The 20,069-nt window shown below is 41.5% G+C and overlaps 1 long non-coding RNA gene across 1 annotated transcript in view; it reads left to right on the top strand.

Annotated features, from left to right (window-relative positions):
• The first annotated feature begins 5,032 nt into the window (after positions 1–5,032).
• LOC144512280 (uncharacterized) overlaps positions 5,033–20,069 on the top strand; it is a 36,635-nt gene continuing 21,598 nt past the window's right edge. The window contains exon 1 of the long non-coding RNA XR_013500982.1: positions 5,033–5,177. This is a non-coding gene — a long non-coding RNA (uncharacterized LOC144512280). The remainder of the gene's footprint in view (positions 5,178–20,069) is intronic.

The raw sequence follows: 20,069 nt of genomic DNA, 5'->3' as shown, positions 1-20,069 counted from the left end.
AGGTCCCCTAACTAACCACAATCTTTCTATAAACCTAACCAATTTGTTTTTGTGCCATGACTTTGCTACAAAAACAGCAACAGCATTCCCTGGCTTCTCTGACCATGTCCTAATCAATACTGCCTCTTTTTTATTGTTTTACAATGGCAAAGTAATTCATTCTTGGACTCTGGCCGAGAGAGATTTAAATCTCCCTAATCATATCCCTTTCACTCATCATATATCCCACGTATTCAATTGTTTCCTTCCTTCCCTTGCAATAAACACACATTACCTTTCCAAATTGCACCATCAACCCTTCACCAAGGGGCAGGGAAATTGTCAACTAAGTATAACACTGTTCCAACCTGTTTGGCCCATCGTGTGCTTTTAAAGCCTGAAAGACCAAAGGTGGCAGCGCAGTGACTGTAGCTTAGGGCAAAGTTTGTTCTCTTTCAGAGAGGGTACAGGGTTCATTTTTTGCTCTCTGTGGAATATGTCACCGGAATTCCCAGCAGTTCACCATTAAATATCTTACATTAAAACTCCATTGTGTCATTTTTTAGTTGATTCTTAGCAGAGATGTTCACAAGTCATTTTTTGCAAGTCCAAGTCAAGTCTCAAGTCTTTGAGCTCGAGTCCAAGTCAAGTCTCAAGTCTTTGAGGGGCAAGTTCAAGTCAAGTCTCAAGTCTTTTACCACAAGTCCAAGTCAAGTCTCAAGTCTCTGGCCATCTGATCTGTCCCTAACACTGTATTGTTAAATCTTATGAATTCAAAACATGTCCTGTAGCTACCATCCATACAGTACAGTATCAAAATCAGTTGTAGGATAACTTTATGGGGTCTAGGCTACTTAACACATCCCTCTAGACCTCGGACCTGGTGAAATATTAACCTAAGTCTGTCACATCATATGGATACAACTATAAAGATACCATTTGCATGTTCCCAGCATTAGCACAACACTTTGTGATGGTTAGCTTGTTACCTGTGATTATATATGCTAAATGTAACGTCTCTTTCACTCAAAAAAATGTCTAATGTCGAAGTGGAAATCAAGCGAAAAGTGGCAGCGCCACACCAGTTACAGAACAACATGCATCTCAGTGTCAGTCCAAATTACGCACAATAAGCAGTATGAACTCACTGATGTAATGCCATTTATTTTCTAAGTGTTAGTAGGCTCAGTGAAACAGAGTCCAGCGCGAGGGAGACCCGACTCAGAGGAGGAGCGGTTAGTGAGGCCAGCGTCTCCACGGCAGGTAACAGTGCGCACGGATCCGCTGCGCCACGCATGGATGAAATAATGAAATAGTAAATAGGACTACAGTAACAGAAATATGTGCAGAATTAAGACAGTCAAGACGGCCCATTGTTTGGTGGACCAGGTACACCTTGTTCACTTAATAGCCTACAAATCATCCACAGGATCAATTACGCATCACATGAGTTTGCCCACCCGACACAGCGTTTGTTCCTGGGGAGATGGATCCGTACGTCCCGCCTCCTGTGCGCCATGGATGTCTTAGCCTCAGCGACCACTAACTATAAGATACAATTTGCCTGTTCCCAGCATTAGCACAACACTTTGCGATGGTTAGCTTGTTACCTGTGACGATATATGCTAAATGTAATGTCTCTTTTCACATTAGTGTGTAAGTGACTGACCTATTTAGGTGCGTTTTTGAGATGCATGATGAAGTCCGACGTTGTTGATCCGGCATCATTTATCTTGGTGCCACACACTTTGCATGTAGCTGTTCGCTTACTACCACTGTTTACCAAGTTATTGAAAGCAAAACTCATGAGAAAAGGCACAACTCCAGGAGGATTTGGTGTCGCCATCGGCAATGCATTTTTTGATATGTGAGTGCGCGCACATAGACGCATGCGTTACGTTGCACATTATGGCAAAGGGCAGGGGACATACAGCTCTTTCCCCGTATATGCGCCAATAAAAGAAAATAGAAATACATGAATACATTTTGATTTAAAAAGCAATAATTGCATGAAAACAGGTTGTTGACGAGTCTCGGAGCTCGAGTCCGAGTCAAGTCTGAAGTCTTTTGGGTCGAGTCCGAGTCAAGTCTGAAGTCAGCTGTTTGTGCGACTTAAGTGCGACTCGAGTCCGAGTCTCAGACTCGAGTCCCCATCTCTGATTCTTAGCAAAAAACCCTTTGTTCTTTCACAAATATGTGCTCATTCATGTGTAATTACTTCCACCAACTAATCAAAGTATTTTTGTACGCGTAGAATCTGCCATTCAGAATCATTCAGAAAACATTCGAGCGACTCGCTCGAATTACGGCCGCCATGTTGCGCCTTCATCTTTAAAATACATTAGCCAAAGAGGAACATACCTCCGCCTTTCGCGCTTTTAAACTCAGTGGCACCGTGAGGAATGCCAGGAAGGGGGAGAAGATAACGGAGTCGCCAAGGAAGTTAAAAAGAGAATTAAAACGGCAAAGCAAAAAGACCAAAGTTAATATTGGAGTGGCTTTTCAAAGATGGAAAGAGCTCATAAGGAGCAAGGATTTTAAAAAGGGAAGCCAGAAGTTGCCTGCTTTCTTCTCAAAAGGTAATTCTGCCTATTTGTGTAATGTAAGTTTTATAGTTGCTTGACTAACTATAGCATGGTTGTGCATAACGCTAGAACGACGTCTAGGATACTTTTCCTCGCGTCAATGATGAAAAAGGACTAGCTACAGCTAGAACAGCTGTGTGTAAACGATGGAGATACTAAGTTGACATGTTGACATTGACATGATTGTTCATACTGCTCAGAGAAATATATTAAAAACACAAACCTCTGTTGCTTCTCTCCTACGCTGTAAACATTGCCTTACACTATTAATCTCGTACAATATACAGAATAACGATAGCACTGATACTTTACTAACATTAGCTTGCATATGTTTGGGAACCTGATAGCTGATGTTATCAATGAAATAGTACCAAAATAACGTAAAACTATTATTACACTGGAAGGAACACTCACGGACAAAGTCGTACTTCTTGTAATAATATGGCCACCGTAGGAGTTAAAATGTGCTCGGAATGGGAGGGGCTAGAAAGTAATATTCAGTTGGTTGTCATATACAATTTCACCGCTAGATGGGAGAAATTCTTACACAATGTAGCTTTAAATCCAATTTAATTACTGTTCGCTTTGTTCCATTTTTGAGTGTAGTGTAGATGGAAAAATGTTCTTAAAGATGAAAAAATGGCTGTAAAGGAGAAGAGAAGAAGCCTGACTAAGTGTGTGTGTGTGTGTGTGTGTGTGTGTGCGTGTGCGTGCGTGCGTGTGTGTGTGTGTGTGTGTGTGTGTGTGCTCACTAAATTGACTGCAGATATTTGACCTTGTCCACTCTCTCTCAAGCCCCTGGTTATGGCTGAGACATCTATCTGGAGTTGGTTTATTGAAGAGGCTCGCTCTATGGGCCCTTTGAACTTCGATGAACGCCGTGGAGGGATGGGATATGAGTTAAGCCTAAGAACTAAATAACCTTGTTGTGCTAATACAGTATGTCGATAAGCCTTTAAAAGCTCAAGCTTTAATCTTCATAATTGATGAAGCATTACAAATCTACAATAAGCAAAAGATTTCCCTGCTGCCGCAAGTTAGTGTTGGTTAAGTTTTAATCTGCGAGAGAGTGTTTGAGTCTGCAAAACGTTAACCCCAATCAGTATGGAAATAATTCTATGGTGAATTGACTAGGCAGCTACAGTATGTCCTCGGCTGACCTAGTTAACAATGTGCATAATAGCCCTCTGCCCCAATTGCTGTTGACTCATAGCAGGATGATGATGCCTTCTGTATGTGAGGCAAGGGAGAAGCTGAGTCTTAATATGTGACTGAACACCAGGAACTCATTTAACTTTCCAAACCTCATTTAACGTTGCAGGAGATCCACTTTGCATCAGTAGAAGTTTGATCAAAGTGCCCTCTTTGACTCTTGTGTGAGAGACTATAAAGCAATTTTATACAATTCAGTATGTAATGTAACATGTACTGCATGTGTGAAGCAATGTGTTTCTGCTTAGCCAAACAAATCCTGGATAAAACATTACTAAGATCCTACAGCCATGCAAGCAGCTCTATAGCGCTGTACAGTCAGGCTTTGAACTAAATGCTAACTGAGCATGCTAACATGCGTACAATGATAATGCTAACATGCTGATGTTTAGCAGGTATAATTATATATATTTATCACCTTCACCATCTTGGTTTAGCATCTTGAGGCTGATGGGAATGCCATTAGATGTGTAAGTATTGGACAGATTAAAATTTTGACCTGATGATGGTACTAGATGAAAGGTTGAGGGATCACGGAAGTGATAACACATGTATTCTGAGGGAAATGTCATGGCAATCCATCCAATAGTTGTCGAGACATTATACTCAAAACGACAATTATGAATTTCATGGGGGCGCTAGAGGAAAAGTCAGGGGATCACCTATGTTATTGGGATACATCATCTGGGTAACAGGAATGTCTATACAAAATGTTGTGTCAGTCCATTCTACAGTTGTTGAGATATTTCAGTCTGGACCAAAGTGGTTGACTGACCGACACAATAGTGGCGAGGCTGAAACGTTCTAAAAAGCTGCTCTCTGGTAGTCCAGAATAATGGCGTGGCCGGCTTTGCCCCAGGGGACGGGGTTAGTATGCATGTGTGCTTGTTGGAGGGGTAGCAAGTGGGTGTGTGTCGATATGCTGTAGTGGTGTTTGTTTATGCAGGGAAAGTGCTTTATTATTGTAGAAGATATACAGATTGAACTTCGCTGTATTATCCTTCTAGTTGTCTTGGCTGCACATGAATTTGCTCACTGGTTACCTCTCTGGCTGAAAAATTAGCTCTTGAACTCCCACTGAGTCTCCCAACTCTCTCTCTCTCGCTCTCTCTCTCTCTCTCTCTCTCTCTCTCTCTCTCTCTCTCTCTCTCTCTCTCAATCACACACAAACACAAAAACACTTGGTTCCTGGTAGAATCTCCACTTCCTTCCCTAATTGGGGGGCTTTCTTGATCTTGGCATTCCAGTCACTCAGCACTTAGAGTTTAGCTGCTCGCCTGTGTCAGGGCATGACAGGCTCACCGCCCCGTACGTTTCGACAGCGATACCGCTTCGTGGCAACATGTTAACACTTGTGCCGCCCCTACAAGCACAGCATGATGAGCCATGGCACTGAGACAGGTAATGATGTAAGCTTCCCTACAGTCACTCCGGCCACGGCTCGTTGTTGTGATATCATTTTCCCTCGCAGTATTTATGGATAGGTGGTGAGTATGTCTAAGGCAATGTTAGCAACTAGGCCCAGGAGATGATTTGAGTAGGATGAGAGGGGATGGGAAAACTTCCTGTTTGTTAGAATACCTTTACTTTAAATTTTAAGGGAAATGTATGTAGAAGCAGCAATTCAACTACAGGTTTTGTTTTTGCTTTTTTATTCCTTGTTATATTGAAGTAGTGGAACCTATTCACAGAGTTTGACCCTGAAAATGCTGCTCTAATACATGCAGGTGTGTGCGCTTAACAGTATAATGTTTTGGTTAAATTCAATGTGTGCACCTATGTATGCTTATGCATGAATGTAACCATATCTACAGTATTGCATGTACAATCGGTCACTCCACAACATGAACACATCAAAGCATTAAAATGTCATTGAGTACACTTCAACTTCAAAAACATGTCCTTATGTTCAAAGCAGAGCTGAGCTGCATAATGCTAAAGTGCTGGTCATGAAAGTAATCTAGAATTTGAATGACAGTTGATGTTTTGACTTTAGGTTTGCAATGTTTCGTAGGTTGTTCCAACATCCCAGCTGTTTCAGTGGAGCAGCTGAGATAGATAGATAGATAGATAGATAGATAGATAGATAGATACTTACATACTTGCATACATGCATACATATATAGTACTTTATTGTACAGTAGACTGTGATTGTGCGCAGCACCCAGGTGTGAATGCGTGGAGCTGTGTGAAAGCGAAGCACAGTGCAGCTGAAAACAGAGCATGCATGTTTGTGCTGCAGTCTCTCTCTAAATCAATCGGACATATCGTTCAGTGGAACCACCATGCTGTCTGTTTCAGTGGGTGCTTCTGTTGACTTGTGGTATTTAACCTGGACCACTGTGTACATGCTGCTGTTTGTGTAGCATGAATGCCAAACATTAGGCGTCTCTTCAGATAAGAATATGAGTATACAGGATGAAGCTTACAAGTGGGATCAGATAGTACAACTGCAGAAGGTAGTTAACTGCAGAAACATATTTTTGATCAACAGTTGCAACTTCTATGGAAGCACAACCAAATACAGGGACAGAAATACACATCCACACACTAATAGGATCAATTAAGTTTTATGGCAAGAAGCATGTCAGTGTTAACTCATGTCTATGTGCGCATGTGTGTATTGCATATACTCTGATATACTAAAGAGATGACATCATGGTTTAATACTCATGATTCTCATAATGCCTCAAAAACCATTAGAAGCTAGTAGAGCTGTGGTGGCTCTGTAATCTCTGCTGTGTGTGTGTGTGCGTGCGTGTGAGAAAGAGGGAGTGAGTGAGGGGAGTATAATCCTAGAGTGTCTGATGGTGTAGGACTTATTGTGGGTTTATGTGTGTGTTTCTCTGCCTATCTTGTATGTTTGCACTGTAATATGCCATACAATGATTGAGTGACACATGAGTGTGCTCTCTCTCTCTCTCTCTCTCTCTCTCTCTCCCCCCCCCCCTGCTCTAAAGGGATCAGACCGGCCAAATATCTCAAACCCCTGCAGTCTACTATCATCCCATTGCCTGGCATGGTGCACAGCTTAGCCAACAAGTCTACTTGTGTGTGTTTGTGTTTGCTTCTGTCAGTTTCTGTTTCCTATCTGTGTCCCCCCCACACATTCCTCCACCATCTTTGCTCTCGTTCATCACCTCTCTTTCTCTTCCTCGTCTTTTCTCACCTCCCTGCATCTTCTCTCTCTTATCCTCTGCCCCCTATCCTCCAGTGTATACATTCTTTAACAACAGGGTACATGCAGTAGACAATGACCTTGTAGGCAAACGGAAAGCTTTGCTAAGAGCAAGAGAGACAGCATGATAGCTGGATTATTGGCCTAAAAAAGAAATTGGCCTAATCTTGTAGAAAATAGATGTGTCCAGCAAAATGCTCTCTCTTAGACACATGGACATTGCTGTGGGAGAAAAATAGAAAGAGAAGAGAGAAAGCGTGAATGAAAAAAAGGTGTATGTAATTGGATGGTGTTATTTCTGTGATTCAGTTCAAACATGCAGTTTTCTCCACTTAAAAGCATGTACGTTTCTTGATTAAATAAACCCCTACAGATTCAGAGAGAGCGAAGGTTTAACCTTAATGCCACTTTTGTGCTATAATTTACAGAAAAACAAGTCTATTTTAGATGTTGAAAGAATAATATACTAACCCTCAAGAAGAAACAAGGATCATGTGACAAGCAGCACCCTTCATCAAAACCAGAGGTTGTGTATATAATTGGTCCAGATGAAAATACTTTAGCTTAAAGTGTCTATGCAAAAAGAAACTAGGGAGCTATTGACACAAATCTGAAAAACTCTCTTGTTGCATGCAATTTTGAGTCGGTCCCTAAATTCAGCTTGTCAATTTCTCGTCCACTGTCAAGTCTTGAAGGTGCAAGGCTTTAATCGGATCAAGAGTAAAATAAAATAACCTCTATGCAACATCAGTCTGGCTTTATCCTGCACTGCACAACAAATCAGGTCAAAACTAAATATTACTGAACATTCCTGATGCTGTTCGTAGTTGTTAGAGCCATTATCTGTTCATATCCCAAACATGTATTCATATTTGTGTACATCCCTAGTAGACAGTCCAATATACTAAAGTTAATCTTAGACTCATATGCAGGATACTAATTGGCCTGAAAAAGCACAAATTTTTACCAACAACCAAATAACTTACTCCTGCGCACTTAAGCATCAGTACACCTTAGACTGAAAAGTAAATGCTGCACTCTATGTTGATGGGGAAAAAAACGGTTTGTCATTGTTTTATTTTGGAAAATTCCTGTTAGCAAATGTGTTGCAGACGTAGGATACCTAGATGAAGAAAAGCTTGAACTGGATTTTAAGTATTTTTTCCTTCTGAGGATATGTTTTGGTACAAATCACACAAAGGCTTGACATCTGGCCAGTGCTTTGCAATGTTCTGGCAAACCCTGACACAAGCTGTGTGGGTTAAGTTGTGTTCAGACCAAAAAAAGCAATCTGGCGAGTTTCCACAGAATTGTGCGGTGGTGTGGGAGTGTCACTGAAACGGCCCATTTGTGTGACGTCCTGTTGTGTTCTTTAAACCCCCAATGTAGCACGAGCTTGAAGGCAGCTTCATTCCCCGCAGAAAGAGAGAAAGAAAAGAGACAAGATAGAGACAGATCGACTGTGCTTTGGTGTTTGGCAAACATTTAGCTGTTACTAAATGTGCAGGCAGTGCTTGTGTATCTTGTTTTAAAAACTTTTGTGGCATCAATAGAGGCAGTGATGTTTCCTGTTTACTGTACCGGACTCTCACACCGCCTCAAACCCGACTGACAAGTCTGATCGCCGGTTACATGATTGGCCACCGCAGCGTGACGCGAGATTGCGTTTCTCCAAAAGTCAGTCTCAACTTTTCGTCTCTTCTCCCCCCGCCGCAGCCTAACCGCATGACCCCCTATTCAAAATGAATGGAAAGACCTTTGTTTTGCCGCACCATCTTTGTTTTGCATTCACACAGGCTGTGTGAATGCAGACTTAAAGAGAAAAAGACAGAAAGAGGGACAGTCAGGGAGGATTTTCACACACAAAAAAGATTCAGAAATAAAATAAAAAGAGATGAAGGGAGATAAATATGCAGAGCCTAACTGACAGGAGCAAGGGTAAACAAATATGTATGCATGATAGAGAAACAGAGGTAGGGAGGCAGATGGAGAGGCAAAGACAGAGGCAAATTTAATGACATCACTGGAGTTGGTTTGTGCTTGTGTTGAAAGTAGATGTGAGTGTACTAGAGCTTGTTCTGGGCAAAAGGGAGGGCTGAGAGCGAAGTGGTGACGTATTGTAATCTGGAATACTGAGAAGCCCAGCTGTGCAGAATCTGGGCATAGCGAGGGCTTACGTTACGTCACACAAACACACATGCACACATAGCCTGTCGCGAGTCCTTATGGAACTGTCACTAGGGACAAAGGTCAGGAGGGTTAGCTCACGTGTGTGTATGCTGTTTTTGCAGTTTTTACTCCCTGTTTTGATGTACATCCTCTTCACTACCAAATACCAGTAAATATTGCCTCCACCCACCATCTCCTACTGACACCTTTCTCTGAGCCCTCCTCTTCTTCTGTGCTGCCGTGCACCCTGGGTAGGAAGCAGTAATGCCAAATGGAGACGTGGTCAGTCTCATGTTGGGAGCCACAGTGCATGATGGGCGATTTAGACCCCACTCTCTAGTAGCAATTTGCCCAGGGTGAAAAGAACTCTCTCTAGGTCTGCAAATACAGTATGTTTGTAATGCACCTCCACCCAAACGACTGATGGCACAATCTCTGCAAAGAGCAGAAGAAAATACCTATTCCTAGCTCCATGACCATATTTGGCAATGGCTTCAGGAAAAGGAAATAACTTTACCCATAGCACCCTCCCTTCTTCACTGGTTATTTTTGACCTTCCCCCTACAGCTCCCTTAACCCCAAGCTCCTCTGTACTCCTTTTGATAAACATCAAATGGCTCTTTTTTTTACTCTAACAAAATGACTTTTATGGTTTGAAGAGTCTAAGGCATCCCAGCTTCTGCGATGAGTGTTAAGATGCAGTCATGTACTTACATTCACCCCAGTGGTTAACCCATTCGGCAAGTTAAGGCTATGAAAATGAACGTTTATTCACAACTTGCATGGCATGTTCTTTCTTGGGGCGTCATTGTTGCATAATAATTTGTACGCACCACACATTTAGCGCAGGGGTCTATTAATAGAACACATGTATAAATGCTCTACATTATGTGTCAACCTGATTTATTCATCCCATCCCAATACACCTGTGGGTCACTTATAAGAGCTGACAAAAGGTTGGAAAAGAGCTCAATCAATCAACCAGGCCTTTTGACGGATGTCTCAGAGAATATTGATGCCACCAACAGTCTTTTTCCAATTTTCTATTTCTATGTATACAATGATACAGTATGTACAGGGTGTGTTGTGACAGATCGTTTACATTTTTTCCGATAATAGCTGTTATGTTTCTAGCCACACGAGCAGCAGAGCTCTGAGGATGACAAAGCTTTGGTCAGTTTGTCAGTCCGATGCGTGAGTCAAATATCTCTAACGGATTGCAAAGAAAATTGGTACAGACACTTTCGTGATCATCAGAGGACGAACCTTAATGACTTTGGTGATCACCTGACTTTTTGTCCAGTGCCACGAACAAACCAATTCAAATTTCCACTTCTCTAACACTTCAGTTATTAAGAACTAATGCCCTAGTCTGATATCCTCAATCTGAATTAGAAGTAGAACGTTGTGGATATAGACTAGTATGATAACCCTTCAAATTCATGAATCACTTGGTCAAACTTGACTTCCTTGATTATATTCCATGTCTCACCAATACCTGAAACCGCACACCCCAACCAACATAGCCTGATTTTGGTTTGAACACTCACTAAAACTACCACTCCACAATGTTAAATAATGAATTAATGTGCTTACTTTTAAGGCTGAAAAAGCTTGATTTAGCACCATCTTGTATTTTTTTTTGTATGTGTGTTAATGACGGACCACCCGTTAAAACCCACTTTAGAGGACCTAAGTGGGCACTGAATAGTTGGCATGGTGCCGGCCTCGTGTCACTGCCTCTCTGGCATTGCATCCTCCTGTTTTCAGCTGTCACCTCCTCCCCATGAGTGGGCACACTGCTGGGAGAGGCCAGATGAGTAGGTTGGTGTTAGAGATAAAGGGGCGGCGCTGTGCTGTCTTCACTTCACACCTGACTGACACCCCACAGTGCTTTCATATTGTGCTGCAGCGACTAATTTCACAGTACAACCTTAGGAAAGATGTTTTTTCTTACACAGGACATTTGTAATTTTAGCTGTTTGGCTGACACATTTGTGCATTAATGCAACTGCAGAATCAGCTAAAATCTCACCAAATATTATGAAATCCACAGTGAAGAAGTGATGCAACATAAACAGAAACTCACATACAGTTAGTGGGAAAATAATATGATTCAGAGTGAAGAGAGCCTCAAATAGGACAAATGCTAACATCAGCATGCTTACATGTTTTACAATGAAAATGTTAACATTACGATGTAGACCATTAGCAGATCGGCTAATGTTTACTATGATAAGGGTCTGCAGCGACTGTATTTTATGCGGAAGCTGAGACAGTTCAGAGTTGAAAAAGACATGATGGTCCTTTTCTATCACTCTTTTCTTGAGAGTATTTTAACTTTCTGCTCCATTGCCTGGTATTTGTCTTGTGACAAACAAAAATAAATTACACAGGATAGTTAACATAGCCAGCAAGATCCGTCCTTACAAACCAACTGGGCTCGCAAATTATTTATTTCTACCACCAACACTACTGAATAAGTTATGGAAAATAACTTGATCCTTTCCGTGTGATAATACTGCACTTTGGTATAATATTAAAATGTCACTGATGTTGTGGCACCTTACTATTGATGGCCCACTGGTGCTAATGATACTGCACTTTACTATTTTATAATGTAGAGATATTTGATGTTGTGTATTGTTGTTGTGCAGGGGGGGGGGAGGGAGGGTTTAGTGGTCCTGTTGTTGTCTGTTGTCTATGGTCTGTTGTATGTCTGTCTATCTGATGAGCTGTATGATGCATGATGAATTTCCGAAAGGATCAATAAATGTCTATCACCATTTTAATTTGGCACGTTATCATGCTGACATTGGCTTATTAGCACTGACCACAAAGTACAAGTAAGGCTGATGGGAATGATGGGAGTTTTGCAGGTATTTGATCATAAACAAATGTATTTGGCCTGGTATTTTCCCCTGATGATGGTGTCACATGAAAAGCCAGAAGATGATACATAATACATCCTGTGCATGCCATGAATGTGTGTAACAGATTTCATGGCAATTGATTAGTTGTTGATAAGACATTTCACTCTGAACCAAAAAATGTCAACCAGCTGATGGAGCTAGTGACTAGGATACATAGTTTTGGAATCATGAATGTGTCTGCCCAATTTAGTGCCAATTAATCCAGTCGATGCCAAGGTATTTTACTGAACAAATAAATAATTTCGCCTGATGGTGGTGCGAGAGGAAAACTCAGACAATCACAACAGTCATTAGAATTCATCCTCTAGGGACCTTGAATACCCATACCTAATTTCACTCAAAACCAATATTGACGAACTCATGGTTGTATTGGAAAAGAAATCAGGATCAATCTGATAGTTTTTGGGATATTTCAATTAGTAGTCACTAAAGTGGTGGACCAACCAGCCGATCAACTGGCCGATCAACAGAAAGACCAGCCGTCATTGCCATCCCTAAAGCCACACCACCAGTGCACTAACTAAAAAAAGGTGATAGTGTTAGGTCAGTCAATAGCTGGGTCTCCACTCTGATGTAATCTTCGCTGCAGTAAATCCTTTGGTCTTTCATGGCCAAATGCAAAGCACGTTACACTGTGTTCCTGGGAGAGTCAAGAGATTCTGCCTTGAGATCCTTACATGTCTTTTTGTGGAACGTTGTGTTTGTCAGTGAACTGGAAGAGAGAGGGATGAATAGTGAAGAGTAGACGAATTTGTGATTCTATGGAAGAAGACTGCATTAGTGGTAGCGGATTATAATAGAGTGTCCTCAAATACTTAATCTCTCTCCAAGAAGGACCACTTTGCCCCCAAGACTCCTACTGTACTAAAAGGTTGTGTGTTTGTTTGTTTGTATGGGTCTGCCTTTGATTCGATCGCTTACCATCCTTAACTGTCCGTCAAAAGTAGTTGTTGACGTCAGCGTGTTTTGTGTTTAATCTCTCCTCGCGTCTTCATCAGGCAATAAACATCTGAAGTTGGGAGTGTTTTCCAAAATGCAGCCTTCACAATGGGATTTGTGATTCTTTCCTGTGCATTATCAGCACTTCCTGTCATTAGCAGGAAGTCTAGATGTGATTGAAATAGATGGACACCAGAGTGCTATTGACATAGACAGAGACAGTAAGGTCATTATTGCTTTGCCCAGAGGAGAAAGACCTCTCCTAGGTCTCTTAAGTGCTTCTCCTTCTACTTTACCATCATCTGAATCCTCTTGTCACCGCTGGCCCTCTGGAAGACAGGCTCCATCAAAATGAGAGTGGTATTGAGATGTGTCAAAGTCGCAGCAGGAGATGCCTGTCATGGTTAGAGAGTTCTGATAGGTTTGTGTCATGGAGAATCACATTCACTGTCCTTGTCAAGCATAAGGGGATGTGAGCAGTTTATCTTTAGTAAACATCTGCCAGGATTCCTTCGTCCACGACTACGAGGTCGGCAGACATTTGGTTTCAAAAAGTTTCCACGCTCCTCTCACTCCTTCATATTAGCAATTGCATTAGCAGCAGTAACTTGAACATTGCCATAAGGACACCGGGTTTGAACCCATAGTAGTCTTGCTTGACTGTGTTTGCGCTTGCAGGCTAGCTGTGTGCTCACATACCATAATTAGCGTAATGAGTTATTTATAGCCAGCTGTGGAATTAGCTGTGGAATTGCCAGGCAGCCTCAGGGCTGATTAAGCCACTTGCCAATCAATTATTTATGGCTTCCTGGAGAAGAGTGGCTTGTCCTCTTTTGTATGCAGCACCATGGTAACACAACAGGAAGCAGAAAGCCTGTGGAGAGGAAGTAGACCCTGTGATAGAATCAGCTGTGCCATCCCTGTCTGCACCAACTCCCCCACTCACTCACATTCACACACAGCGCTCTAATCTAAACCATACTTTTATTAGGAGCCCTCTATGAACTCCCTAGACCCAATAAAAGGTGTTTATGTTCTGTATTTGAGGGAAAATAAACAAACTGAAAGGATGAAATTAGATTATTCCCAGTTGGCGAGAGGGAAAAACTGACTGAATGCGGCATAGAAAGTGTGCTTTTCATCCAGTTACTGTGGGATCAGGTAAACTACCTCTGGATAATGATAAACACAGTTAATGAGATTCTCAGGGTCACAGGAACTTCTATTTCACACTCTCTAATTGTTTCGGGAGTAAAAAGTCCCAAGAGATAGTGTATTCCAAGCCTTTGTGGTTGTGAAAGGAGAGTTTTCTGCCTTATTCTTGACGAAAGTATGGCTTCAACAACAGAAGATCTTCCTTTGCAAAATTGTGAAACTAGTTTCCTGTCATAATATGCCCATGAGTGAGGATGATTCACTGGCTTGTCAATCTGCCAGCCAGCCAAAGCAGCTGAGTATTTTTTGTAGGTAAGGGTTAGGTTACAGAACAGCCCACAAAATCAGTCCCAGTTGAGAAATTTCCTTTCTAAAATGACAGATCACCCTGCAGAAGTCACTTTCACCTGTTCTATACCATTAGTCTCTCTTTTTCTCTTTTTGTATGTTCCTCTGCATGTCGCTCACCTTTCCTTGCTTCCACACGAACACTCCCACAGATCAGGCCAGACCAGTCAGTAAAATAACAGTCCATTGAAAGTGTGCCTAGTCTGTTCTTTTCACCTCTTTAAGTAATCAGACAAAGTCTCCCCTCATGCATGTCAGCGAGGGCAGAGAGGCAAATTTCAATCAGTCTGTCTCACTCCTACGCAGCTAGTTGGCTTCTGGCTGTGTGGGAGGCCCACAGGACATTGCCATGGGCTGTATCTCCACAGATCTGCCACCCAAATTGAATCTTAAATCTAAAATCCTCTACAGTTTTTCCTTATCCACTTTTCTCTACTTATATAAACCTTGTTCCTGCAGAAATTGCTGAGCCTAACGTTTGTAAACTAAATCTGTGCAAAGTTCCCCACACAGCAAACAGACAAAGCCACATGCCCAAAATCTGACAGTAGTATCAACACAGGACAGCATTGCTTTACCTCCTGTACAAAAGACAGTAGAGCAGGCACAGTGTGTAAAGGTGTCAGAACTGAGACCAGGATATGTTTTAAAAATGGTTAATTGGTTAGTCATTTGACAAAAGATTAATAGACAATCAATCACAAATTAATTAATTGTTGATTATAATATTTCAAGCAAAGCTATTGAACATTGAAATGTGAAGATTTACTGCTTCATGTTAGTGAAAATTCTATCTTGTTTTGAACAAGCTATTGAAGACGTCAATTTAGGCTCAGGAAAATAGAGATTTCTCAATATTTTCCCACATTTCTAGACAAAACAATCACATAAAAAATCCAACAGATTAAAAGAATGTAAAATATTATTATTAATTGCAGCCCTAATATAATAATAGGATAATATAATAATATACAGTCAGGTCCATAAATATTGGGACATCGACACAATTCTAATCTTTTTGGCACTATACACCACCACAATGGAGTTGAAATGAAATGAACAAGATGTGCTTTAACTGCAGACTTTCAGCTTTAATTTGAGGGTATTTACATCCAAATCAGGTGAACGGTGTAGGAATTACAACAGTTTGTATATGTGCCTCCCACTTTTTAAGGGACCAAAAGTAATGGGACAATTGGCTGCTCAGCTGTTCCATGGCCAGGTGTGTGTTATTCCGTCATTATCCCATTTACAAGGAGCAGATAAAAGGTCCAGAGTTCATTTCAAGTGTGCTATTTGCATTTGGAATATGTTGCTGTCAACTCTCAATATGAGATCCAAAGAGCTGTCACTATCAGTGAAGCAAGCCATCATTAGGCTGAAAAATCTAAACAAACCCATCAGAGAGATAGCAAAAACATTAGGTGTGGCCAAATCAACTGTTTGGAACATTCTTAAAAAGAAAGAACGCACCGGTGAGCTCAGCAACACCAAAAGACCCGGAAGACCACGGAAAACAACTGTGGTGGATGACCGAAGAATACTTTCCCTGGTGAAGAAAAACACCCTTCACAACAGTTGGCCAGATCAAGAACACTCTCCAGGAGGTAGGTGTATGTGTGTCAAAGTCAACAATCAAGAGAAGACTTCACCAGAGTGAATACAGAGGGTTCACTACAAGATGTAAACCATTGGTGAGCCTCAAAAACAGGAAGGCCAGATTAGAGTTTGCCAAACAACATCTAAAAAAGCCTTTACATTTCTGGAACAACATCCTATGGACAGATGAGACAAAGATCAACTTATACCAGAGTGATGGGAAGAGAAGAGTATGGAGAAGGAAAGGAACTGCTCATGATCCAAAGCATACCACCTCATCAGTGAAGTATGGTGGTGGTAGTGTCATGGTGTGGGCATGTATGGCTGCCAATGGAACTGGTTCTCTTGTATTTATTGATGATGTGACTGCTGACAAAAGCAGCAGGATGAATTCTGAAGTGTTTCGGGCAATATTATCTGCTCATATTCAGCCAAATGCTTCAGAACTCATTGGACGGCGCTTCACAGTGCAGATGCACAATGACCCGAAAGCATACTGCGAAAGCAACCAAAGAGTTTTTTTAAGGGAAAGAAGTGGAATGTTACGCAATGGCCAAGTCAATCACCTGACCTGAATCCGATTGAGCATGCATTTCACTTGCTGAAGACAAAACTGAAGGGAAAATGCCCCAAGAACAAGCAGGAACTGAAGACAGTTGCAGTAGAGGCCTGGCAGAGCATCACCAGGGATGAAACCCAGCGTCTGGTGATGTCTATGCGTTCCAGACTTCAGGCTGTAATTGAATGCAAAGGATTTGCAACCAAGTATTAAAAAGTGAAAGTTTGATTTATGATTGTTAATCTGTCCCATTACTTTTGGTCCCTTAAAAAGTGGGAGGCACATATACAAACTGTTGTAATTCCTACACCGTTCACCTGATTTGGATGTAAATACCCTCAAATTAAAGCTGAAAGTCTGCAGTTAAAGCACATCTTGTTCATTTCATTTCAACTCCATTGTGGTGGTGTATAGAGCCAAAAAGATTAGAATTGTGTCGATGTCCCAATATTTATGGACCTGACTGTAGTTATATGAGAAAATTGATACCCCCTCTCATGTCTATAGTAAATATGAAGTTGCAGCAGCAGCCGGTTAGCTTAGCTTAGTTTAGCACAAAGACTTGAAACAGGTAAGAAAACCACCTCTAATTAACACATCATATCTTGTTTGTCTAATCTGTACACAAACTAAAGTGTAAAAACAACAGATTGTAGGTTTACAGGGTGCATATGTGCAGGACTATCTTTAGCTACCAGAGAGACAGAAATGCTAGCTAATCAGCTGCTGCTGTAGCAGCTTCATATTTATTGTACACGTATTATAAGCATATTTCCCAAAATGTTGAACTATTCTTTTTAAGGACAAAACATATTTTACACAAAATGGGATGAACAAAGATGACCCAAAGGCCTCATTCCTCCTGGCATTCAACAGAAGTAACCTTATACTTTCAATGTGAAACACATTTTCATCACATACTCCCATATGTATTCTTTATCACTTTCTGACTCCTTTTCTCACTTTCTTTCTCACATTCTTCCTCACTAAGCAGTATATTCCTTCACACAGTTGCTCTGGAAGGACATCTGCTTGCCCAGAGACTCATCAATCCCAGCAAGCCTGGCTGTTGCCCAACTGTTTTTCCTACCTGCTGTCTACTCGTTTGCTGACCAATCATCACTTTCTCATTTTCAGTGTTTAGGGAGAGGATGTACACACAGACAGAGCGGAGATAAACATATACTTCCCATGTGATGACAAAGACACAGATTTAAATACACATTGAGTATGTTGTTTTTATCAATACTCACAATGCTTTCAGTCTAAACAATACTTCTTAAGAGCGAAACACGCATACAAATAAAAGGGTAAGAACGATAAATATATAAAAAAAGAAAAAAACATGTTTATTGTGATAGCTTTAAAAGACCACTGTGGAGAGAAAAAGCTTTGTCTCCAAGGACAAACAAATGAATGTTTGCGATGGGTAGCTGAAGTAGCTACTGCAATAAATGGTTTTAAAGTGCAGTTTGTGTACCAGTAATATCCTTTAGATGACTACTTTTCCATCTTTCTAGCCACCAGTTAACATTATTATTAAGGACACAGGTTACAGTGTTTATTTTCAGACTCGTATTGATGTCATTTAATGTCTACCTTTTTTGTAAGAAATGTTCTAAAATGTAGGATATTATTGTATGTAGTCCAGGCATGTTTGTCTGGAGCCAACTGTTGGTCAGCCACCTGTCCCATTGCTCCCTTGAGCTTACGTAACCAACATACAGCAGGCCTGCACCTGTTAAGGCCCTGACACACCAAGGCGACCCGCGGCCTTCGGTCCAAGTTGGGCCGACAGTGAGCGACCGTTGCCCGGTGTCAGCCGCAGTCGGCCGTCAGATAAAATCAGATTTATTGGCTGTGAGAGCGCACACAGAAGGCTCTTCTCATTTTTCATCTCATCTGATCAATCCAATAAACATAAGAGCTGTCAAAACATATAAAACACAAAAAATATTGATAAATATTGATACTAATATCCTATACCGTGAAATTTAATATAAAGACCGTAATAGACCTCCATTTCTCTGCACCTTCTGCACAATCACACACATCGTAGGAAAGCACATTGCTATCGCCTGATGAATTGTTTGGCTTAGTTTCTGTAACCAGTGTAGGATGAAGGCATATCTGGTGGGTGGAATTGACAAGCTAACATTAGCTAACTTGCCAGCAGCAGGCTGTTGTGGTTTGGTCCCTCAACTCCGCTCCCACCTTAGGGAGAATACTTTGCCGCTGCCGCTGCTGATTCAGGCAAACACTGTTTACTGTGGGTATCATAGCAACGTTTGTATCCGGTTTCCCTTTTTGAATGACAAATAGATTACTGCCGCCTGCTGGTATGGAGAATTATTTTCTTGCACACATGCACAGAACGTACGTGGTATTTGGCTTTCGGCTGTAGTCTGCGGTGTGTTCCAGTGCCAATTTTTGGCCAAGACAAAGGCGGCGAGGGCCGACGTGAGGCAAGTCCACAGTCTGCCTTCGACGCCACTAGTTCCTGGCCGTCGGCTTGGTGTCAGGGCCTTTAGTCTTGTTTATGTGTCATGCTGCTTTGCAGCCGCTCTGTCTTTTCGTCTTGACTGTGGTATGTTTACTTTTTTTATTGAGGACCTTGCAGTCTTGTCTGCTCCCACCATGACTCCCAAGCTCCTTCATCTGGTGTAAACGGCATTAAACAAACAGACCTGGAGTAGCAGAGTTGTCTGTGTTTGATTGTAGCACTGTATGCAACTGCAGTCTGAGAACATGCCAGATTTAATTTAGTTTGAACTCCGAGACATACTTTTTCACATTTGTCTTGAGCCCCTTTCACACATGCACTGCAACCCTGAGCTTATCTTGACATTACCCGGAGGATCTGAATGTGAGAACAGAAATGTCCAAATCAGTTGGACCTGAAATTAAATTGATTTTACCCTGCCAGCTTCCTAGTACAAAGTCTGTGTAATGTCCGTTTGAGCCCATGCATGATTACAGCAGGTCATTGTCCGCAGAATTCATGCGGCTAGCGTGAAACCCGAAAAATACAAACATCCAATAGTAAAGAAGAAGGGTGATTTACACGAAGACGACAACGAAAATATCTAACCGACAAGATTCGGGAGCATCTTTCAGTAAGGGCAAACGGTGAACTCGCCAGAGAAATTCAAAGAACGGCAAGAGACTCAGCTAGTTATAATAAGATTGAGATTCTCTCACACTGAAATGTCGTGGTGTGACTTTTTGTCTGTCCACATTTACTTCTACACCTACAGACTCACGCACACACTGCTTGGCCTTCGCCCCTTACATCATGTTTCCATTGCTCAGTGAAAACCGACCTGTATTATGTGCAGTCGTCGTCACTGAGAGACATATGAACAAAGTGTCTTGTCTTTTGTTACTTATATCTCTTCCCTTGTGCTCTCACC

The sequence above is a fragment of the Sander vitreus genome, chromosome 23 (genome assembly GCF_031162955.1).
Source record: "Sander vitreus isolate 19-12246 chromosome 23, sanVit1, whole genome shotgun sequence".
In the NCBI taxonomy this organism is placed as follows: domain Eukaryota; kingdom Metazoa; phylum Chordata; class Actinopteri; order Perciformes; family Percidae; genus Sander; species Sander vitreus.
The sequence above is the reverse complement of the archived record's forward strand: the minus strand, read 5'-3'. Positions and strand labels throughout refer to the sequence as shown.